This window comes from Diabrotica virgifera, chromosome 9 (assembly GCF_917563875.1).
Source record: "Diabrotica virgifera virgifera chromosome 9, PGI_DIABVI_V3a".
Lineage (NCBI taxonomy): Eukaryota > Metazoa > Arthropoda > Insecta > Coleoptera > Chrysomelidae > Diabrotica > Diabrotica virgifera.
Window position 1 is genome coordinate 181,852,737 of NC_065451.1, and position 26,236 is coordinate 181,878,972.

The 26,236-nt window shown below is 35.5% G+C and overlaps 1 protein-coding gene across 3 annotated transcripts in view; it reads right to left on the minus strand.

Annotated features, from left to right (window-relative positions):
* LOC114341094 (uncharacterized) overlaps positions 1 to 25,837 on the minus strand; it is an 85,767-nt gene extending 59,930 nt beyond the window's left edge. The window contains exon 1 of one of the 3 annotated variants that reach the window (XM_050661204.1): positions 25,742 to 25,837. The gene's annotated coding sequence lies outside the window, so the exon portion shown is untranslated. Of the gene's footprint in view, positions 1 to 12,467; positions 12,487 to 12,905; positions 13,054 to 25,741 lie in introns of those variants that run through there. The other 2 variants (XM_050661203.1, XM_050661205.1) reach the window with 2 other exon arrangements.
* Positions 25,838 to 26,236: the final 399 nt, after the last annotated feature.

Here is a 26,236-nt window from a genome sequence, read left to right on the forward strand (position 1 = left end):
AAGCGTCGTCAAATGTCTCATTCTTAGCTTTATTAGCTTTGCACAGATTGTCCAAACTGTCTTTTGTTATCATTTTGAAAAAAAATTCTTCGATTTTAGTTCTATTTTTCTTCCAATCCGATACTGTAGATGTACCGACACCATAATTTAATGCTGCAAGATTCACCTTTATCAATTCTACTTAATGCTTCTAGTTTCTTTTCCACTGTCACTACAACATTTTTACGTTTTGTTGCCCTTATAGACAAAAGACACGCAAACACAAAATCTGAATAAATTTACGAACGATTACAAAACCGAAGCGAACAATACGACTTTACTACACACAATACCGTCTCTGATGTTATGTTATTTAATAACGATGATAACTAAGACCATTGTTAAAAAAAGAATTTTAATAGTCTTTTCTAAACAATGCTAAGAAAGTTTCAAATAAATAAAGGATAATACAGGTGCCTGTTTTCGATAACACCACAATGAATGTGGTGTGCCATGAGTCATTTTTACTATGGTAAATGTAGTTCAATCCGGTTCCATTATCTCTCAAATATTATATTACATAGAGTTGGTACAAAACCTCGTGAACCTTGAAAATGCGTATGTATAACCGAAATAAAATGAAGCAAAAAACATACGACTATTTTATTTGCTGCGAATTGCGCGACAGGGTCCCATCTGCACCCTGATATTTTCAGTAATGTCGGATTCAATCGTTTCGTTCGTATATTGACGCCACCAAATGAATGAATTAGGTTCACGAGATTTTGTAACAGCAGTACATTTTTATTGTTGAAATGTTTGTCTGATAAAAATCAGTCCGGGTTAGCCGGAGTTCCGGGTTATCGGGGGCCGACTTATCGGGGTTCCACTGTATATTTATTATATAATTTTATTTTCAGAAAATACGTATTTAGTTAAAAAAAATTTCGACAATTAATGTTCAGACATCATTTGTGGCTTGTTTAATGTGTTTGTGTGTGTTTTATTCTTTTATTATTTTAATTTTTGGCACTGTTCTAATAAAAATGTTTGAGAAGTAGTAAGTATAAATTAGTTTAATATTTAAACAAAATATAAATAAAAAGTATATTAATTTCGTTTAAATCATATAAGGCAAGCCGCACACCAAAGAAACATGAAACGAAAAACATGAAACATGAAACGAAAAACATGAAACATGAAACGAAAAACATGTTTCATGAAAAGAAAACACTGCTAAACAAATCTCAAAGTCCGCCTATCAATGAAACGAGTGTGATTCATGCTAATGACACAATTTTATTTTCGGAGAGTCTCATAAATGGCCGGACGTATATTTGTTTAGCAGTGGTTTATTTCCATGAAACGTAATTTACGTTTCATGTTTCTTTGATGTGCGGCCTGGCTAATAAAAGTATAACTTCTTACGTGCGTACAAAGTACACACACATTCTTTTTTTATTTAAACAATTAATAAACATAAAAAAACATTTTATTGACTATTCGTGTATTGTTTCCGCGAATGCATATGTCTGCAAATTTTCATTCATTTGCATTAAAGAAAAGTCAGTCAAATTAACGTTTAAAAATTTGATGCAAACTATTGAAGTAAAGAAAAGCGTTTAAAAAGCGTTTTATAAATTGGGACATATACTCTGGGCTAATTAGCAAAATACAAGGAAAAGTTATTTACCAGCAATTTTATTGCTGCAATAGAATCTTATTATTGTATGTATTAATAATATAGGTATGCAAAGTCCGCAGATAGTGTGCTACTTTTTTTATAAACAAAATGGCGCCCGAAAATCGTGTTTTTTTTTCAATTTTTGCCAAACTCCAAAGATTTTAACTTTACACCAAAAACACCCAAACAAAAATTCACCGCAATAATTAAATTCTGCATAGAGACGTGTTTTCCGCGATTCACTTTGACGAAAACTTTCCCCGGAAAAAGCGGGTATTTCCAACAAAATCTTTCAATTTCAACTAAAATTTTAGATAAGTAATTGTTAATCAATAATTAAATTACTTAGTAATGTAAAATCACTTTTCGTATAGATTATAATTCCAGAAGCCGATGGAAATTGAATGAACAGTTTAGCAACAATTGAATTGTTAATTAAAAATTTACGGTCGCTATAATAACAACAATAATTATGATGCATAAGAATAACTATAATTTTTTCATAAAAAGACACTATACCTATCTAATGTACTTTACAGAATTGAAATTGGACTATTTAACCGGCCTCAGGAATATTTTAAAATTATAAACAATTTTTTGGCTTAAAAACAAATGGAATATCTTGGTATGTATTAAACTAAATTAAATTGTCAAAACGTCATTCGAAAATCAGCGGCAGGACGCTTCTTTTAAAAGAAAAAACGTTTAACTAAGATGAGTGGTTCCTGAGATACAACCGGTCAAATTTGACCGGAATTTACGGCAAAGATATAAACAATAGGATCATAATTTTCAAACCATCACCTTTTTATTTTTGTCCTCTTTCTCCAAACCAATTTTCATATCTTTAAAATACTCATAATATATATTATTATAATAAAAACTCTCAATAATACGTGTGAAAATTGCCAAAAATAGCAAAATTCCAATCAAAAATTAGGTTGGAGAAAATGTAACCCTCAAAGTTCAAAATCGGTATACGAAAAAAAAAAATGCATTTTCTCTGCTTTCCATGGAGCAATTTCCTTCATTCTTTTTTTGTTCCCTAATAACTCGAGTAGAGCCATCGAACTAATGCATTATTAAATGTCAAACTTGCTTTTATTTTGTTATAATAGATTAATTTATTTATAAGAACAGAAAACTACATACTTTTTCCAGTTGTAGGCTTTTTTTAGATAAACTTACTACAAGTGTACCTTTTAAAGTTAAAAACATAAATATTCTCATTTGAAAGTTGTATAATTATTTAAACAATTTTTATTTAAACAAATTAAAATTTTGTCTTATAATAAATAAATTACTTTATTATAACAAAACAAAAGCAAGTTTGACATTTAATGATGCATTAGTTCGATGGCTCTACTCGAGTTACTTGGGAACAAAAAAAGAATGAAGGAAATTGCTCCATGGAAAGCCGAGAAAATGCATTTTTTTAACGTATACCGATTTTGAACTTTAAGGGTTACATTTTCTCCAACCTTATTTTTGATGTTGTTCTGAAGCTATTTTCTTGTGGCATTTTTATAATCAAGTATATTCAAATGGGAAATAAGCCACAATTTTACCTAAAAATGATTTTATTAACGTTTCGACGCCCAAGTCGGGTGTCGTTGTCAAAATACAAAATAATACTAAATAAACAAAAATGTTGTTGCTTAGTAAAAAATTCTTCTAATAATTTATTTAATCTGACTCATTTATATCGGCAATTCAGACACGTATTATACATTTTAAAGTAGACGACTTTAAAATGATATTGCCAATATTGATGAGTTGCGTTCCTGGGACGACTTTACTAAAAGATAGTTCATTCGATTACATGAAATCAATCCCAACTGAAGAATATCCGCCACAAAAAATCATAGCACGTGATCTGTCTTTAAAAAGACAATCAAATGCAACGGTGGCACTGAAACTCTCGCGTTAGAGATTCCATAGTAAATCACGAGGGAAAACCAGGAAAAACCTCGTGATACTATCCCGACATCGTAAGTATTTGGCTTTACATTTAGTTTACTCTCAAAACTAGTACCAAATTCTGACTTGATATTTTAAATTTTAAATAATGATAAATATTTTAAAAAATTTTAAATTTTTGAGAGTAAACTAAATGTAAACCCAAATACTTACGATGTCGGGATAGTATCACGAGGTTTTTTTCCTGGTTTTCCCTCGTGATTTACTATGGAATCTCTAACGCGAGAATTTCAGTGCCACCGTTGCATTTGGTTGTCTTTTTAAAGACAGATCACATGCTATGATTTTTTGTGGCGGATATTCTTGAGTTGGGATTGATTTCATGTAATCGAATGAACTATCTTTTAGTAAAGTCGTCCCAGGAACGCAACTCATCAATATTGGCAATATCATTTTAAAGTCGTCTACTTTAAAATGTATAATACGTGTCTGAATTGCCGATATAAATGAGTCAGATTAAATAAATTATTAGAAGAATTTTTTACTAAGCAACAACATTTTTGTTTATTTAGTATTATTTTGTATTTTGACAACGACACCCGACTTGGGCGTCGAAACGTTAATAAAATCATTTTTAGGTAAAATTGTGGCTTATTTCCCATTTGAATATACTACCTTATTTTTGATTGGAATTTTGCAATTTTTGGCAATTTTCACACGTATTATCGATAGTTTTTATTATAATAATATATGTTATGAGTATTTTAAGGATATGAAAATTGGTGTGGCGAAAGAGGACAAAAATAGAAAGGTGATGGTTTGAAAATTATGATCCTATTGTTTACACGTTTGCCGTAAATTCCGGTCAACTTTGACCGGTTGTATCTCAGGAACTACTCATCATAATTAAATGATTTTTCTTTTAAAAGAAGCGTTTTCTCACTGTTTTTCGAATATCGTTTTTATAATTGAATTTGGTTTAGTATTTCCCGAGTTATTCTATTTGTTTATAAGCCAAAAAATTCTTTATAATTTTAAAATATTCCTGAGGCCGCTTTAATCGTCCAATTTCAATTCTGTAACATTAGATAGGTATAGTGTCTTTTTATGAAAAAATCATAGTTATTCTTAAGTATTATAATTATTGTCGTTATTATAGCGACCGTAAATTTTTAATTAACAATTCAATTGTTGCTAAACTGTTCATTCAATTTCCATCGGCTTCTGGAATTATAATCTATAGGAAAAGGGCTTTTGCATTACCAAGTTATTTAATTATTGATTAAAAATTACTTATCTAAAACTTTAGTTGAAAATTAAAGATTTTGTTGGAAATACCGGCTTTTTCCGGGGAAAGTTTTCGTCGAAGTAAATCGAAAAAAACACGTCTCTATGCAGAATTTAATTGCGGTGAATTTTTATTTGAGTGTTTTTGGTGTAAAGTTAAAATCTTTGGAGTTATAGAGCAAAAATTGAAAAAAAAACACGATTTTCGGGCGCCATTTTGTTTATAAAAAAAGTAACACACTATCTGCGGACTTTGCATACATACCTATATTATTAATACATACAATAATAAGATTCGATTCCAGCAATAAAATTGCTGGTAAATAACTTTTCCCAAAAATGGCTTATTCTCCGATAAATCAGCCCAGACTAATAGAATGTGAGAGGTATGCACTTGTGAGCAGGGATTATTACGAGCTTTCTAGGAGAAACACCAAAAACAATCAAATAAGCTGAATACTTCGAAGATCTGTTAAATACAGATATACATTATACGAATAAGAGGAACTAGACGGAAATGAGAATTGTCAAGAGGATGAAGAAGGAACCTGCGAGGAACCAACTTGTAATGAAGTCAAAGAAATTATGAGTGACCTAAAATATGACAAAAGGGCAAGAGAAAGTGGTATCACAGCTAAGATTTTTAAGAAAAGCGGTAAAAGACTGAAAGGAAGAATATTCCGCTTGGCATTAACAGTTTGGCAAAAGGAAGAAATGACAAAACAATGGAATAGCGCTCTTATTTGTCCTATCTATAAAAAGGAGGGCGAAAACTGTAGAGATATAGCACTATTAGAAGTAGTCTATAAAATACTTATATGGTGTTATATCTTCTCCACTTTATTATATGGAGTTGAGTCATGGACCATGAAGATGGGCAGCATTAAAAACATTGAAGCTTTTGAGATGTGGTGTTACCGTAGAATGCTACGTGTATCTTGGGTGGACCACGTGACGAATGCCGAAATTTTACGTCGGACCGGAAAAGGATGTGAAGTTGTACTTACTGTTAAAAGAAGAAAGCTTGAATACTTTGGCCATGTTATGAGAGGTGACAAATCCTCGCTGCTGAGACTGATCATCCAGGGTAAAATCAGGGGTAAGAGAAGTACCGGTAGGCGCAGAATATCTTGGTTAAGAAATCTGAGGGAATGGTACGGCTGCAGTTCCATCGACCTATTTAGGGCGGTCAGTAAAATAAAAATAAATGTGATGATTTCCAACCTCCGATAGGAGACGGACTTTAAGAAGAAGAAGATAAAATACTTGCAAACATTATTGGGAAAGGAATAATGAAATATGATAACAAAGTGATCGGAGAATATCAGGGAGGGAATAGAACAGACAACAACTACTGATCAAATAAGTATATTAAAATTAGTACAAAATAATAGCTACGAACAAAAACGGATTAATATTATTTATCAATTTTAAACAGGAAGAATAGAATGGAATGACCACAAAGGATGAATGACACCAAATAGAGTAGTCAGGACAGCGAGAGATGGTTTTCCAGTAGGAAGACGATCAGTGGGAAGACCACGAAAACGATGGAACGACAACTTATTAGAGGCACATTGAAAAAACAGACAGTCATGTCTATACAAAAAGAAAAAGAAGAAGAAGAAGAATTTTAAACAGGCATATGACTCCACAAATCGAAGGATGCTATGGGCCATTCCACGAATATACGTCTGTTCCACACCATCGCGACAACGAATATTTTAGTGTGCAACATAAGAAGTACGAAACTAAATTGCAAATTACATTCTTGTTTATTGGAATAATTTTTAGAGCCATTTACTTTCGTACTTCTTATGTTGCACACTAAAATATTCGTTGTCGTGATGGTCTGGAACAGACGTATATTCGTGGAATGGCCCATATATATCAGAATAGCTTGTAAGGCTAGTGAGAATGACGCTTTGGAACACAATAAATAGGGTGACAAGGGAAGGAAGCTTTTCAATGCAGTTCACAATGAATAGCGGTAGGGGAGCCCAAGCGGGGATTTTTGCAGTTACTCGAGCGAGTCAGATTATTACATGGGGAAAAACCTTGTACCCTGAAAATGTACCTCTACCATTGATTATAAATATGTAGTTATTATAGTCCGTTCTTTAACGGTAAAATATTGCAAAATCTCTAAATTTTAAAGAACCGCTTGGATTGACATGAAATTTGGCATACACATAGCTAACAAGTCCAAGAAAAAAAGTGATATTGCGCCGATATGTGCTTTTGCCCTGGGGGTGGTTTTCACCCCCTCTTGGGGGTGAAAAAATATTCGTCCAAAGAAAGTCAGGAAATGGATAAAATGGCTAATTTTAAGCAAATTTTGTTCTATAGAGTTTTTTCACTAAGTCAATACTTTTCGAGTTATTTGGCAGTGAATATGTTCATTTTTTCAACAAAATAACCACGCTTTTAGATGGTTTTTCCAAAATAACTCAAATAGTAAGTATTTTGTCGAAAAAACATTAGCAAAAATATAACCTGTAAAAAATTTAAAAAAATGGTGTATATATCACGTCTCTACACCTAGTAGAAGCAGAGTTATAGCTAATGAAAAATGGGTTCATATTCGTCAAATTCCAAATGGAATACTTTAACGTGAAATAACGAAAAATGAAGCACATTTCGGGGAAAACTCAATACAACTTATTTAAAGTGCTTGAAAAAAGCTTCATTTTTGTTTTAGAAAAAAAATTTCTAGCATCAAAATTAAACAAGTTACTCTCAAAATAAAGTTAGTCCCTTTTGGTTTTGGTAAAAAAATCGAGAAAATCACCCCCTAATTAGTATATTAAATGAACTTAATCGTTACGGCTTCACAAGTTTCTTGACTCGTGCATATATTGTTTATATGATCTGTAAGTTTCATCGGTTCAAAGTCCTTATTATTGAAAGGGCTGTAGTTAAAATGGGTTGACCGAGTCACTGATCACGAATGTATGCAAATTTAGAAACACCATATCTTAATCAATTTTTGTCTAACAGAAAAAAAAAGAAAAACATGATATTCAGAAAAGCAAATCTGACTTTTTTTGTTTTTCGAGATTTTTGGTATCCTTAACAATTTTTAAGTTATTTTGAAAAAAGCACATTTTTCAAAATTTAAATTTTTAAAAATTTTGCTTTGACACCAAATTTTTTCAAAAATAAGCACTTTGAATCGATAAAACTTACAGATCATATAAAGACAACATAAGTAAAATAATTTGTGGAGCGGTAACGATTAATTTCATTTAAGTTACTAATTAGGGGGTGGTCTTCCCGATTTTTTTTTTGCAAAAACAAAAGGGACCAACTTTATTTTGAGCGTGACAAGTCAATCCAAGCGGTTCTTTAAAATTCAGAGCAAAAACCGTGAAAGAATGGACTATTAATCAATGCCTCTGCCATATATTGGCTCTCAATGCAGGGGAATTCATAAAGGGGGGGCCGAAAAAAAAATCTATCCTTAAAAAAACTCGAAATCGTCAGATTAAGATAAGGTAAGTTAAGTACATGCAAAACAGTGTATATTTCAAAAATCTGACGATTTGAGCGTAAGGAATGTAAGATAATAAGATGTAAGGAAATAGGTGAGGGGGCGTAAGGAAATAGGTGAGTCCCAAAGTTTTACAAGAAAAAAGCGAATATTTCGCGAAATGAATGACAGATCGAAAAACTAAAAAATACGTATCCCATATTTTTCAAAAATCTATCGAATGATACCAAACACGACTTCCCACGGACAGGGGTGGGGGTAAATTTAATAGTTTAAATTCGAATCCCGCGATATTTCGCGAAATGAACATCAGATCGAAAAACTGAAAAAACACTTATTCAATATTTTTGAAAAATCTATCGAATGGCACCAACACGACCCTCCACGTATGGATTTCTTACGTAAAAATAAGTAACTTTTATTCGAGACATTTTTTCGAATTATGGATAGATGGCGCTATAATCTAAAAAAACGATTGTTGGAAATGGAAAATTAAATTAAAAATGGAAAACTTTACTTAACTTTCTTTGGTTTTAGTACCTACTCTTCACAACCCAATAGGTCCCCAAAGAGCTCGAGTGACTGCACATTTAGCATAATTTGCTCCCCTACCATCAAAACAAGGGGATCCGCTATCAACGAATTTATTGAACCTAGTACTAGATCACATTGATATGGCGATTGTTAACACATTCTTTAAAAAGAGAGAAACTCAACTTATTACCTACAAAAGTGAACAACATCAATCCCAAATAGACTACTTCATGATAAGGAAACAAGACGTGTGAATGCAAGGACTGCAAGGTAATAGCGTTGATTGAAATATTAATACGGGTATTAATATTTCAATCAACGGTAATAGTTAGTGAGACAGTAAGCCAACAACATAAGCTGCTTGTTCTGGACATCGAAGTAAAAAGCGAAACTAAACAAAAATATCGGAGAGGACCACAAAAAATCAAGTGGTGGATGCTAAAAGATGAGAAAGAAGGTCTATTCAGGGAAAGAATAGTAGAAAAAATATGTTGGAACATGAAAGGAAGCCCTAACGCAATTTGGAGAAAAATGGCCAATATTATTAGAGAGACGGCTATTGAAATACTTGGGAAAACGTCAGGAAAGAAGTTTGAGGATAAAGAGACTTGGTGGTGGTCAAACAAAGTACAAGGAAAAATAAAAGAGAAGGGAAAATTATATAAAAAGTGGTAAGAAACCAGATCGGACATAGATCTTCAAAACTACATATATGGTCGCCAAAAAGGAAGCGAAAGTAGCAGTAGCAAAAGCTAAAGCAGAAGCGTATTCAAACCTATATGATCAATTTGATACCAGGGAAGGCGAAGCAAAGATATATAAAATAGCCAAGCAGAGAGCAAAGAAAGCAAGAGATTTCATTCAGATTAGATGTATCAGAGATGAAAATAATAAAATACTAATTCACGAAAAGGATGTCAAAAAGAGATGGAGAAAGTATTTTGACAGTTTATTAAATGAAGAATTTGACAGAGAGCCTGTGGAGTTAACCGAGACAATAACAGCAATTGTTACCAGAATAACAAACGAGGAAGTGGCTCAAGCGCTTCAAAAAATAAAGAAAGGAAAAGCAGTCGGGCCAGATGATATTCCTGTGGAAGTATGGAGAGCATTGGGAGAGACAGGAATAAGTTGGCTAGCAGGTCTATTTAATAGAATTATGGAAGTTGGACAAATGCCAGATGAATGGAGAAGCAGTATATTAGTACCTGTCTACAAAAACAAGGGAGACATACAACAATGTACAAACTACAGGGCTATAAAACTACTTAGCCACACCATGAAAATATGGGAGAGAGTAATTGATAGACGGATACGTGAAGAAACCGAAATATCCGACAATCAATTTGATTTTATGCAGGGCAGATCAACAACCGAAGCAATTTTCATTGTAAGGCAACTGATTGGAAAATACAGGAATAAAGAGACCAACGCTCATATGGTATTCATTGATCTTGAGAAAGCATATGATAGAGTTCCTCGAGAGATTCTGTGGTGGGCACTCAATAAGAAAGGAGTCCCTGGCGAATATGTAAAGATTGTGAGAGATACGTATGAGGGAGTAACGACTAGTGTTAGGACAGGTGTGGGAGAGACTGAGAGATTGATAAATTTCAGGTAAAAGTAGGATTGCGCCAAGGCTCGGTGCTTAGTCCTTATTTATTCTCATTAGTTTTGGACCAGATAACAGCGAAACTACAGGGTAGCACTCCACGGTGCCTAATGTATGCTGATGATGTAGTGTTAATAGGAAATAGTGAAAGATACTTAGAACAAAAACTGGAACAATGGAGACAAGCTCTGGAGGAAAAAGGTTTAAAACTTAGTAGGACAAAAATAGAGTATTTGGAATGTTCATTTAAAGATGGAGTTACTACAAATAAAATGGTATCTTTGGATGGTGAAATGACTGTGAAAAGCAATAGTTTTAAGTACCTAGGATCTAGGATCGGTATTACAGAGTAATGGAGACATAGATGGAGATGCAATGCAGTAGAATTAGGGCTGGATGGATGAAGTAGAAAGAAGCGAGTGGTGTGTTGTGTGACAGAAAAATTCCAATAAAGCTGAAGGGAAAATTATATAAAACAGCCATAAGACCGGCTATGATGTACGGAACTGAATGTTGAAAGTGACTGGCAGTGAAAAAGAAAGAGGAACAACGAATACATGTGGCGGAAATAAGAATGCTTAGATGGATGAGTGGAGTGACAAAAAAGGATAAAATTAAAAATGAGTAAGTATATTAGAGGAAGTCTAGGTGTGGCACCAATTGATGCCAAAATGAGAGAGCATAGGTTAAGATGGTTTGGTCATGTTCAACGTCGAGACGTTAATCACCCAATACGAAGAATAGCTGAAGTGCAGATTCCTGGAAGGAGTAGGAGAGGAAGACCAAAGAAGACCTGGGGGGAGACGATAAGGCAGGACATGTTGGTAAAGGGGATTAAAATTGATATGACCCAAGATAGAATTGTGTGGAGAAATGCAATTAGGGAAGCCGACCCCGCATAGGGATAAGGCAAAAAAAATGATGAGAACACGTTGTAAGAAGTGTAAAAAGATTAAATATGAGCACAAACAGGATTATTTTTAATATCAAGGAACAGTGCATAGCGTATGCAGATGATATGGTGATATTAGCGACAACAACAAAAAAACACCTAGAAAAAGTTTTCCGGAAATTTGAATGAGCAGCGAAAAGATACTGCTAATAATAAACCAAACGAAAACGCATTATATGGAAATAAGAGGAGACATATCAAATAATAGCAAATCTATCAAAATTAATAAAACAGGGGTTGTTTATAGTTTTAAAAAAGTGTCAGAATTTGAATACTTAGCAATAATCATAACGAACACGGGAAAAGAAGGAAAATAGACAGACAAAAGATTAATGTAGGTAGGGGACATAGCGATAGGGTCACTATTCACTACATTCAATACTGAAAGCAAAATATTTGTCAAGAACAGATAAACTGCTAGCCTACGCGGCAGTCATCAGACCCACAGTACAGTGATGTATGCTAGAAAGACATTGATTATGAACCAGCAGCAAGAAAGATCTGGAACATAAAGGTGCCCAAAAATATCTTCGTGGAACACATACGGCTGAAAATATTTGAAGAAGACGAACAAATAAATAAATAATAAGGATGTATAGAAAACGGCCATATTTACGACAAAAATACGAGGCCAAAGAGTGGCTTGGTCACATTATACGAATGCTGGAGAACCAAAATGTTAAAACAATACTAATAGAGGGCGAAATGGGAAAAATGAAGAGTACGTCCAAAAAATCAACGGTTGGAATCAGTAAAACAAGACATAAGAAATAGACATGAGAGATTAGAGAATAAAAATCTACAGACCCAACAAAAAGTAAGAGATTTAAAAAATTGAAAAATAATACGAATTGTCTGAAATATTAAAAGTATATCAATATATTTTAACTAAACTAACACCAGTTGTAAAACTAAACACGGAAATAAGATCAAACTTAAAAATTAAGAGACAGTTAAAAAGTTCCTTTCAACTAAGTTAATAATTGCGACCCTATTACCCATTTACCTCCCTTTCGCCCAAGTTTCAAAGTGTGAAATCAGGACCTTGCAAAATAATGAGATAACTAAGTACAAGGTCACAGCATCCTTCAGATCGATACTCTCTCGAACAGCACCAACAATCAAGCACTCGGAAAATTTTGACACGAAAACCTTGCATGAATTCTAAATGAAACTGTTGAATATTTCTTAAAATTCGAGTATTTTAATCCGCAAATACCCGATTTCTTCTCGACAATTGTATGTCAAGATTGCCACTTATCTCCTTGCGCTTGTTGCATATTCCATAAGTAGCACAACAATTCGCTAACTCGAAAAGAGTTCACTAAAAAATCGAACTAAGACAGCTTTGATTTATTATACACGCGGCTACGAACGGTTTGTGATTATTCTAAAGTAGTATTGATTGCCTTAGCGAAATCTGAAATTGAGTAAAAAAACTTACAAAACATTGTGCGGGGAATCTGAAGCGACGCTGGACGTCGGTTTTCTCTGTTCGACGGCGACGAGCGTACTGAAAAGTCGGGAGAATGGGAGCGGTTATGCGGCGATACAATGTTTCGAGAACGGTTCGGGAACAAATGCACCTGGAACATTAAATCTATAGTTTAACACGAGATTATTGGTACCTTCTGCAGCTGACACGAAAAGGACAAGTTATATATTTATAGCTTTTGTTTAATCCCTAAAAAGACAAACTTTTATTTGAAGTGAAATATTAAAATTTGTACATTCCATTTGTCAAAAATATACTGTTAAGATTTACTTTTTTATTACTTTAATATCAATTTATCTTTATTTGATTACTCCAATTAATTATTTAATCAATTATCCAATTGTCGCAAATCATACAAAAATTTAAGTAAAAATCTCATAGGTCTGGATCCCGCGTATGAAAAAAAAGTTGATTAATAGCAAGCTGAAAATTTGTTAATAGCTTAAGGGTGTCTAGTCGGACAAACTTTGATATATGGGAACACTGGAACAGGAAAAGTTTTAATTGTGGAACAGGTTAAAAATTTGGAACGGTCACACCACGAAAACGGCACATTTATTTTGTGCGACAGAACAGACTTAAACTCTCCGAACAGAGATTAAACTCTCATGCAAAAATCAGACTGCTATTTATCACCTGTCATAATTCCTGTCATTTCACATATTCTACATGTTCCACTCATTAAAACGCCCATTTGGTGATAAATAGCAGTCTGATTTTTGCATGAGAGTTTAATCTCTGTTCGAAGAGTTTAAGTCTGTTCTGTCGGACAAAATACGTGAGCCGTTTTCGTGGTCTGACCGTTCCAAATTTTTAACCTGTTCCACAATTAAAACTTCCCCTGTTCCAGTGTTCCCATATATCAAAATTTGTCCGACTAGACATCGTTAAGCTATTAAAAAATTTTCAGCTTGCTATTAATCAACTTTTTTTTCATACGCGGGATCCAGACCTATCATGGTGCCTTTTTATAATACAAAATATATCTAAATTATGTTATGTTATACTTATCTTCTCTCGTGGTTTCAGTATCTCTTAGTTGGTTATAATCGGGAAAAAATATTAGGAAAAGGAATTAAATAGAAATATAAAATAAGCATACAGAATTGTCTTTTATTATCAAGATCAATACTCTAAAAATTTATTAAATTTAAAACCTGTGGACACAGCTGTCCGAATGAAATTTTTACCACTTAAATTTATTCTAGTTAAAAAAAAACAATTTATCGGTTTGTTCCCGATGACTTTGATAAAACAAGCTAAACAAACAAATTTAGGTATTCGCAAAATTACCTATACTTCCTATTTACTTTTTGAAATATTGGAATCTTAATTCATATGCTTTTACTCAAAATTTTAGTTTCCGAACATAAAAATATCTTTCACATAAATTGACTGACTTTTTGCTTCACTCACTCTGATGTCTTCTCTTGACCCAAAAACAGCTCTCCCTCGTTGACTATGTTAGGCTACCCATCAAAGCCCTCTCCGTTCTCAAGCTTCAAATCTATCAGCATACCAGCACCAATTCTCCAACAAAACACAAACTCCAAAAAATTCTCTCCTCTACTTCTCACAATAATACAGAATCAAAGAGGTATTTCGTCTCAATTTGATCTGTCTCTCGTTCCACTTTTCAGCTCTATTCTCCACTATCAAAACACCCACTGGTACTTGCTATCTAACTATCCACGAAAACGTTGACTGCTCTTCAGCGATGCCAATAACATAACGAGTTCCTCTTTCCAAAACTATCTCAACATTCAAAACAAAACTTTCCCCATTCCAGAGTGCCTAGCCAATCAGAAACATTTATCTCCTCACCTTCCTGTCTTTGTATTCGAAAACAAACAGTCATTCTTTCAAAAATATTCCTACTCAAACTTATGATTTTCGGAAATTATCTAAATATTCCTATCATTAAACAAACATATTTAAAATTCCAAACTTTCTTTACCTTAATTTCCTAAGAACTAATTACTGTGGCTATTATTGTCTATTCATCACTTTCTTTCCTAATGTGTTTTATTTTTCAGGGAAAACTTACTAACGATAAATCACTTCTTAAAAACTACTTATAATAAATAGTTACAAATCAATATACAGGGTGTATCAAATTTATGTGCCCGCGTTATATTAAAAAAAAATTAAAATTTTTATTCTATCTTTGATTGATAAATTGAAACACAATAATGCATTAAGCAATAAAGAAAAAAATATACATTTTTATACACGTTTGCAAAAAACAGTATGTATCTTGTGGGATGGATTGTCCATGGTACACACTAAAAATTCCCATACAGATGATTTTAAAACAATGAGAAATCTTAGATCCGAAAATCTAAAACTTCTTTCGTTGAAACCAAGGTTCTGGTGACAACCTAAATTTGTGCATTCTAAAATTTGCAAGGCAAATTACCATCTAGGTAAAATTCCATCGAATCTTGATTCCTTGTACTCAGATAGGAGTAAAGTAAAACTAAAAGAAAATGAAAGACAGTTAATATTTAATTCCGTTTCTCCGTTTCAGAAGCAACGTTTAATTAAATTAAAGATTTTATACAATCTGTTTTTTTTTTTCTTTTATGCTTTTGTGAGATCCACAAATAAAAGATGTATATGACATGATTCCTGTGAGAAAGATGTGGCAGTCTCTTGAACGATCTTCCTTAAATAACACGATCATCGCCGAGGTCAAACAACTATATCTACAATAAAGCCACATCAAAAATAAAACTAAACAACACCTTATCAGAAGAATTTTCAGTAACAAAAGGATTACGACAAGGATGCTGCCTCTCCCCAGTACTATTTAAGATCTATTTAAATGAAGCACTAAAACACTGGATAAACACTGGAAAACATCTTGTTCAGGGATGGAAATTCAACTTGACGATGATACAACATTGTATACTCTACATTTCGCGGACGAACAAGTCGTAGTAGCAGCGGATGAGGAAGATTCAGAATTCATGAGAAGACGGTTATTTCAAACATATGAAGAGTGGGGCCTTTCTGTAAATAGAAACAAGACGCAATACTTATGCATCGGGACTGAAGTAGAAGATCTAATAGTTAACGAACAAGAAACAATCAAGGACTATGAGGAATACTTGCATTGGAAATGGACTTCTGGAGAAGATTGGCTAGAAAATCAAGGCTTGAAAGAATACAAAATGACCAAATCAGAAATATAATTGGAGTCAAGTCAACCATCATAGACGAAATTCAAAGGAGACAACTGATCTGGTATGGCCATGTAGAAAGAATGGACGACGGCAGACTGCCAAAACAAATTCTAAAATGGACGCCAAGGGAAAGAAGGAAGAGAGGAAGGCCGAAATAATCATGGCTAGGCGGTATTCAGGAACGACCGACGAAGCTGGAAACTGGGATAATAATAATAATAATAATACAAGGTGCTGCGCTGGATCATCAGCCGGCGCTCACTCAAGCGGGACGACCGAGGCAGCGCATGAAATGGACTGTGTCCATTAATGAAAACATTTTGCGCTTCTATTACAAGGTGACAAACCTCGGTCAAGAAACAATCGGCTACCGACAACAGCTGTATGCCGAATTTTGCAGGACGTACTCAGATATTCAAGTATCTGAGAGAAAAGTATCAGATCAATACCGGGTAATCATAAGGAACAACCTTATCCCAGAGACTAGACGCAATTCGATCAAAAGCGAAGTCGAACGGGAGATTAATAACCAAGAACAAGTTTTAGATCAAGTCCCTAATGAAATCCTCGATGAGCCGACTCCTGAGATTCCCATGCCAGAAACTCAACCTGATAATACACAGCAGGAAAACAACGAGTTGCGCGATAGTCTAACAAACGAAATGGCTCGTGCCGTACAAGAGTTTAATGGAACAAACCCACTTAGCAGACCACCGCTACCACGAATAAACTCTTGTAAGAAACTAGGTGCGCTGTTACAAATTGTGAACACTGAAGTCCTACCCAACTGTGTCGTAGAAGCTCACACGTTGGAATATTTGCATATGCTAATCTACTGTACAGCAACAGCAATTGCTAATGTAATGGGCGTTAAGATCAGAACACGACGGGTTACTAATAACGAAAGAACTGGTAACAGAATTGCACCCTGGGAAAAAAGACTGCTCGGAAAGATCGAATTATTACGTAGGGATATTGGTATAGTCACAGAATACATACGAGGTGTAACAAGTAGAAAAGTCATCAGAAGAGCTGAAGAAATAATGCTGACTACCGCAAGACACTCAAGATATGATCCAGAAAACAACACAGCCCATCAGTGTCTGGATACATTAAAACAAAAGCTCTCCGTTTATTCAGGACGACTAAGGAGGTACAAAGTTAGTAACAACCGCAAAAGCGACAATGTTCTTTTTGAAAGTTCTGAAAAGGCGTTCTATCGAAAACTCAATTCCACTGTAGAACGTGTCGATAAGACCGTGACCCGTCAAAATAGCCCGGTCAAAACAGCCCCGTCAAAAAAGCCCCGTCAAAATAGCCCGAACACAAAATAGCCTCGACAAAATAGCCCGCAAACAAAATAGCCCCGACAAAATAGATCGCACACAAAATAGCCCCGGTCAAAACAGCCCCGGCTAAAATAGCCCTGGCTAAAACAGCCTCTTATAAACAATTACATAATTATTTATACAAGGTGTCCAAAAACTTTTTTTTTAATTTAAATTATTTGTTAAAAAGGAAGAATGTATTTATAGGTCTGGATCCCGCGTATGAAAAAAAAGTTTATTAATAGCAAGCTGAAAATTTGTTAATAGCTTAAGGGTGTCTAGTCGGACAAACTTTGATATATGGGAACACTGGAACAGGGGAAGTTTTAATTGTGGAACAGGTTAAAAATTTGGAACGATCAGACCACGAAAACGGCACATGTATTTTGTCCGACAGGACAGACTTAAACTCTCCGAACAGATATTAAACTCTCATGCAAAAATCAGACTGCTATTTATCACCAAATGGGCGTTTTAATGAGTGGAGCATGTAGAAAATGTCAAATGACAGGAATTATGACAGGTGATAAATAGCAGTCTGATTTTTGCATGAGAATTTAATCTCTGTTCGGAGAGTTTAAGTCTGTTCTGTTGGACAAAATAAATGTGCCGTTTTCGTGGTCTGACCCTTCCAAATTTTTAACCTGTTCCACAATTAAAACTGCCCCTGTTCCAGTGTTCCCATATATCAAAGTTTATCCGACTAGACACCCTTAAGCTATTAACAAATTTTCAGCTTGCTATTAAGCAACTTTTTTTTCATACGCGGGATCCAGACCTATTAATTATTTAATTTAAAATGCATTTTACTGTTGCCCGAAAACAGAAAAAAATGTTTATATAATAAATAAACATTGATTTTCGCTTAACTTAAATGTTCAAACTTTCAAGAGGTAGGGAAGACAGGACTCGAGTTCTCTGAAAAGACCATTTTTATTTAATGTGGTTAAGATAAACATCTGAATTGAGGATAATTGCCATTTCCGAAAAAATGTATTTTTAAGGAATGATTTCATGGTGAATTCTGAAGGGAGCTTTTTTGTCGGGGCTATTTTGTCGGGGCTATTTTGTCGGCGGGCTATTATTCCGCGGCTATTTTGTCTGCAGGCTATTTTGTCGGAGCTATTTTGTGTGCGGGATATTATGTCGGGGCTATTTTGTCGGGGCTTTTTTGACGGGGCTATTTTGACGAGGTACCGATAAGACTTACCCAAGCCAAGAAGAAATTCATGAGTTTTGGGGAAATCAACTTTCCACGCTAGCTGCTCTTAATAGCAATGCTGGATGGATAGAAGATACGACACAGAACTGCCAACACTACATTACCACCCTTTACGAACCCTTCACTACTGAAGAAGTCTCAAATACCATCAAAGAGCTTCATAACTGGAAATCTCCTGGACCAGACGGAGTTCAAAACTTTTGGCTCAAGAAGTTTTGGAGTGTTCATGAATGCTTATCAACACTAATTAATCATGTAATTTCTAATCCGCAGGATATACCATCATTCCTAACTCAGGGAACCACTTATTTAATTCCGAAGGATCAAAATAACACCCAAGATCCAGCCAAATACCGCCCAATTACTTATCTTCCAACTTTGTATAAATTGGTCACATCCTGTGTAGCCCGGCGTATCTACCAACATTGTGCTCTGAACAATATCATAGAGCCTCAACAGAAAGGATGCGCTAAGGGTTCCACGGGTTGCAAAGAACAACTCATCATCGACTCAGTAATTTCTAATCAGGCATACTCCAAAAAGAGGAATCTTTATACTGCCTTCATTGATTACAAGAAGGCCTTTGATTCAGTGCCGCATGAATGGCTTATAGATATATTGAGAATATATAAAGTCGATGATAATATAGTGACCTTTTTAGAGCATATAATGACGGAGTGGAAGACTAGAATTCACCTTCAAATACCTGGTGAAAATAACATCGAAACTGGAAATATCGCAATCAGCCGAGGCCTGTTTCAAGGAGATTCGTTGAGTCCACTGTGCATAGGCGTAACCAGGATTATCCTAAGGGGGGGGTTACAACTACCTGAAAGGGGGGGGGTTACAACTACTGGAAGGTCTCTGAGGGCTATGGTGTTAAGCGTATAGAGCTCAAAGTACATCCCAATGGGGGGGTTACAACCCCCAAAACCCCCCCTGGTTACGCCTATGCCACTGTGGTTCTGTCTAGCTATGAACCCACTATCTCAGCTATTGAACTCCACAGATGCAGGTTTTAGCATCAAAAATAACAGCAATGTGGTGGCGAAGCTTAATCATTTATTGTATATGGATGATTTGAAATTAATGGCTTCCACTCGAAAGCAACTCGATGAGATGCTAAAAACTGTAGAAACTTTTTCTAATGATATTAGCATGCACTTCGGACTAGACAAGTGCCGTATTTTAAATATAGTCAAAGGAAAAGTACAGCCCGGAGGATTCGATATGCAAAATGGCCAGAACATCGAGGCCATGGGTGAAAACGATATGTATAAATATCTTGGAGTAAAGCAAGCGCGGAGAATTGACCATAAACAAATGAAAACAGAGATAACTACTGAGTTTATACGAAGGGTAAAACAGCTGCTTCGCTCACACCTTAACAGTAGAAATTTGTTTAAGGCACTAAACACCTACGCATGTTCCGCGCTTAGCTATTCATTTGGCATTGTTAAGTGGACAAAAACCGACATATAAAATCTTCAGCGAAAAGTAAGAACGCACCTCACAAAGGCACAAAAACACCATCCAAAAAGTGCAGTAGAAAGAACGACATTACCGCGGAATTTAGGAGGAAGAGGACTCATGGATATAGGTGAGCAATTAGACAAACAAATTGCTAATTTAAGATCTTATTTTCAGATGCAGGCTGAAACATCTACTCTACATCGCGTTATCTGCGCAGTAGATGACACAACACCGATAAAACTGAGGGAAACAGAACTGCGCATAAACCACCTTACTAAGGACGAAAAAGTGCGCGCCTGGATGGGTAAACCTCTGCATGGGCGACATCCCAATGAGGTCAACCAAGATTATGTCGACAATATAGCGTCGAACTACTGGTTGACATCAGGAAAGATGTTCCCTGAAACGGAGGGTAATACTGGCCATTCAGGATCAGGTTATACCAACCAGAAATTACCTGAAATATATCATCAAAGACCCTCATGTTCAAAACGACAGATGCCGATATGGATGTCAAGCCCAAGAAACCATCCAACATCTTACAGGGGGCTGCCAGGCATTTGCTGCAACTGAGTACAAGGAACGGCATGACGCAGTTGGAAAAATCCTTCATCAGGAGATAGCTATCAAGCTGGGACTTCTTCAAACCGACCATCTCCCATGTTATCAATACGTCCCTGAGAGTATGCTTGAGGATGGCAACTACAAGCTATACTGGGACCGCACTGTTCTCACAGACCAAACAGTGGCGCATAATAGACCAGATCTCGTATTAGTCAATAAATTAACGAGACAAACAACCCTCATTGATGTGGCGATTCCTAACAACAATAATTTACGTACTAAATTTACTGAAAAGATCGCCAAGTACAGAGATCTGGAAATTCAAATACGGAGACAATGGAGAATGCAAAGTACCCAGACGATACCGATTATTATGTCTACTACTGGAGTCATTCCGAAGACCCTCCTCGAAAGCATAAAAAAGCTGGGTCTTAATGAACATCTTTATAAGACCATGCAGAAAGCAGTACTACTCGCAACGGCCAGATGTGTACGAAAATTTTTGGGAGATACACCTGCATACCAAGTCACCTAGGGCTCGATAACACGGAAAGAGTCCCACCAGAGCTCAATCCTTTTGATACCGTAGGTATCTGGGATGAGTCAATTTTCCCCTTAGAGGGAGTGTGAGCCGTATGGCTAAATCTGGGATACAATCTGTTTTACAATGAAAACAATAAATAAAATTATTTGTCTTTACAGTGACAGAGAGCAAGATCCAGTGACCAAAGCATCACGACACACATTGGCTTGTTTACCGCTGAGATTCGCACATACACTGATATTCGAGCACGAAAACTAAAAACGGCCCCGAACACAATGGCTGGGCGCTCTTGAAGGCGTAGTTTCCACTGCTTTAGGCTCTTTCAGAATCGGTTAGGTAGGTCCAAGGGATCATATCGCTTCAATATCATCGCTTGGTTGTTGAGAAGATTGTATGCCAGGGTGTTAGGATGAACCCGGACCCTATTTTAATATTATTCAGAAGATTTTTTGACCTCTTCAGAGACTCTTAGTACCTGAAGATCTATATATATCATTCTGGATATACCAGTAGGCATTAGCGATTGTTCTCAGAGTTTTAGATTGAAATCTTTATTTATAATACTAAATTTGCTAGTTGATCCCAGAGCTGCGGACCATAATAATATGTCCAAATGGGTTTTATTATTGTTTTCTATATCAGCAGCTTGTTATCATCGATGGGTGAGAGTTTTTTCCCAACGGCCAGTAAAGATTTTTGTATAAAATTCCCAGTTAAAGTATTTTGCTCCATATATGTTTGATCCAAGTTAGTCGTTTGTCAAGCTGAATACCTAGATAAGGCAGTACCTCGATGGACATCCTTTACCATTTGAGGTTAACTTGTGAACATGTACCTCTTCTTAGAGTGAATGTAATGGATTTTGAGGGATTTATTCTAATTTCAATTTTAGTTTAAGCCATTCATTTCTTTTGTTCAAATATATTTGCAGTCTCCCCGATGCTATTATTGGATTACCATGAGAGGCCAGCAAAACAGTATCATCTGCAAATTGTTATGTTGCTATTGTTACGTTGGTAGATTGCCATGATAATCTTGCGGGGTTGAAATGTCGAGTTGAAACACTGACTCTAACTTTATAACTTTATTTACGATTTACAACATCAATCAACATAAGGTTACTAAGATGTTGTTTCGCGGGGTGGTCCTTTAGGACACCCTTCTTGCAGGACGGCTCACTAGCATAGTAACGATCTGAATAATAACAATACTATAATAATTATAATCCTATCAATCCCTCATCCCTCTGTGGGCTATTTATATGTCCTTATAATTTGGACTTTGAAAAGTAAAACTATACGTGAGTCTCTACGAGGTTACACAAACAAAACTGCATTAATCAACCTTCGTTTTGTTTGCATATTTAGAAACAATATCTTTTGTAACAACTGAAATTATTTAAAATTATATACATCTTTTGATACATATTATATTATACAGTAAGAAGTTTTTTTCCTTACTGTACAAAATGTTGCAAGCATTATTAGGTTATTGCTTGTTGGTAAGCAAGCCGTATATATTAGGTACAGGATCGGGCCGAACACACTACCCTGAGGTACACCAGATACGATGAAGTAAAGTTTTGTTTAGGCTTCCCTATATTTTACTAGATATCTTCTTTCTGTAAGGTATAATTGAAGCAGTTTGAAGTAAGGGTAAGGTAGGTTTTTCTTTAATTTGTACAGAAGTCCTGTGTGTCAAACCTTGTCAAAAGCTTCAGAGGCATCTAAAAAGGCTGCAGTGCAGTATTGCTTGTTTTCGAGACTAGTTCTGATTAGTACCATGTTGGTTATGAAATCCGAATTGATGGTCAGGTATGAGACTCTTTTCGTCCAATATTGGTTTGATTTTTCTTAACAAAAGTTTTTCAAACACCTTAAAGATGACTGGGAGTAGACTTATTGGTCGGTATGAGTTTGACACCTTTTGGATGTTTTCCAGGTTTTTGAATTAGTATTATCTGTGCCACTTTCCATTGCAAGGGGAAGTACCTATTGCAGACTTAACCCGGCATCCGACAGTTGAACTTTTTTGCCACTAAGACTGGTGGGGTGTGAAAAACCCGAGCAATTGAAAGAGTTAAAGAATCTCAAAAAATATCTTTACGTTTAATTGTCTGTGATAACTTAGACGTCGACATCTTTAGGCTGGTTAGGATAGTCACTATTTACACTAACATTATATACTTCTTCATTTACTTCCGAATCACTCTTGTCGATACATTCGTCACTGTCTGCTTCATCCCATAAGGCCTGAAGGCATGCTTATTCTCGTTCGTAATTCATTTTAGCTTAGACTAATAAAAAAATGTGTTAAAATCTGTAATAAGCATTATTCACTTATCTATACTTACTTATTTATAGGAGTAAAACAAAATAAAGATAATTCTGCAGAACGTACAAACTCCGACTCGTGGGATGTGACCACTTTCAATCCAAATGTACTTGCTGAAACTAAACAGACGACTAAAAACTATGTGTCATCACAGAGATGAATATGCAATGGAACGCTATCTAGCTGCTGTGGCCACTACATGCAAAATTTCCTTATGTTATCTAGCCGCTGTGGCCACTACATGCAAAATTTCCTTATGTTTTCGGAGCTTCAGCATTGCTGGGGTGTACTACACCCCACCTGTCGGATGCCGAGTTAAAATAGCATTGAAGATCATAGTGATTATTCTGTAGCAATCATTCGTTAGGTCGTAAAGGACCTTACCCGCTATGAGGTCGAATCCTAGCGCCTTATTAATTGTAAATACAGTGGAATCTCGATTATCCGTCTCTCCATTAACCGTCACCTCTGTTAACCGTCAGGATACATACAGAAGTGGTATTGACTACATAAGCAAAAATTTTAATGTAAAAACATAAAAAAGTTAATTTGATTTGTGATGAGGACACAAACGGCTATCCATTGCTGACCGATAAAGAAATGTTGAAATGGCAACAAAGGAGGACCAAACAGATTCAGAAGCTGACACAGACTTGGAATTTGACTGTAGCTATGTTGATGAACTTATTGTAACTGACAAAGATTTGCATAAATAATCTAGAGCAGCCGCATTGAATATGCAATAATTCATCGAGTGGTATTCTCAACAAGAGGAAGCCAATAAAGTACAGTGCCGGCAAAAAAAATCTTTACATTGCCAAATAAATCACCAAATTTGAAGACAATTTGCATGCGTTCTGTCTGCGCTTGGTGGGAAGGGGAGGGGAAGTTGGATAGCGTACTTGCGACGCCAATTGTCTGTAGTTTACGGACCGCTTAGCTTATTTAGGGTATTCTGCGCGTTTACACTGTAAACAGTTGGCTTTGTGCGGGTAGTCAGTGTTAAACTTCGTCTCATTTACCGCGTAAAGTTTGAGATCGTCAAATTCTAAATTGAGCTGACATATATGGGTCCAAAGAAACTCACAAAAGAGGAGAAGGTTCGTGTTTTAACATTACTGGAGAAAGGAGACTTTGTAATTACCGTAGCACGTGATATCGGTGCTTCAAGAGAGGCTATTTATCAACTGAAATGTTCGGCTGCAACGTTTCAGTTGATAAATAGCTTCTCTTAAAGCACCAATATTTATCACGTACTACGGTAATTACAAAGTCTCCTTTCTCCTGTAATGTTAAAACACGAACCTTCTCATCTTTTGTGAGTTTCTTTCGACCCATATTTGTCAGTTGAATCTAGAATTTGACGATCTCAAACTTTACGCGGTAAATAAGACGAAGTTTAACCCTGACTACCCGCACAAAGCCAACTGTTTACAGTGCAAACGCGCAGAATACCCTAAATAAGCTAAGCGGTCTGTAAACTACAGACAATTGCCGTCGCAAGTACGCTCTCCCCCCTCTCCTCCCCAACCAACCAAGCGCAGACAGAACGCATGCAAAATGTCTTCAAATTTGGTGATTTATTTGGCAATGTAAAGATTTTTTTTGCCAGCACTGTAGATTGCATGATCTTATGCCGATTAAGAAATCCAGCCGTCGCAAAATGTGAAGCAACAGTAAAACAAACAAAAATTTCAGAATATTTTAAATTGATTCGATTGTACGAACACAAATCCCTCTTATATTGTCAAACAAACCATATACAAATAAAATAAAATGGAATATGAGAGTTGTACCTACTGTAAATTTTTAATTTTTTTTAATGTTCTGTTAACCGTCTTTTCGATTATCCGTCATACCCTTGGTCCGGTACCCGGTACCCTGACGGATAATCGAGGTTCTACTGTATCTCATTATTTTTTAATTATGTAATTAATTTTATAATATATTTTAATATTAAATTTGCATATTTCATAAGCAGCACAACAATTCGCTAACTCGAAAAGAGTTCACTGAAAAATCGAATTAGGGCAGCTTTGATTTATCGCACACAACGCTACGAACGGTTTGTGATTATTCTAAAGTAGTATTGATTGCCTTAGCGAAATCTGAAATTGAGTAAAAAAACTTACAAAACATTGTGCGGGGAATCTGAAGCGACGCTGGGCGTCGGTTTTCTCTGTTCGACGGCGACGAGCGTACTGAAAAGTCGGGAGAATGGGAGCGGTTATGCGGCGATACAATGTTTCGAGAACGGTTCAGGAAGAAATGCACCTGGAACATTAAATCTATAGTTTAACTACAAGAGATTATTGGTACCTTCTGCAGCTGGCACGAAAAGGACGAATCTAAATTTCTATCATATTTATAGTGTTTATACTATTGTTTAGTCCTTAAATGTGCAAACTTGTATTTGAAGTGAAATATTAAAATGTGTAGGTAGCTTCCATTTATTAAATGTACCTACACTACACATACAGTTTCAAAACCTATATGCATTACCTAAAATTATTAAATGTCGACGGAACAGATCTGGAAAGAATAACAAGAATAACGTACCTTGGAAGAATAACAAGAACAACGTATCTTGATGAAACCTGGGACCACTCACTAGAGCAGGGGTGGGC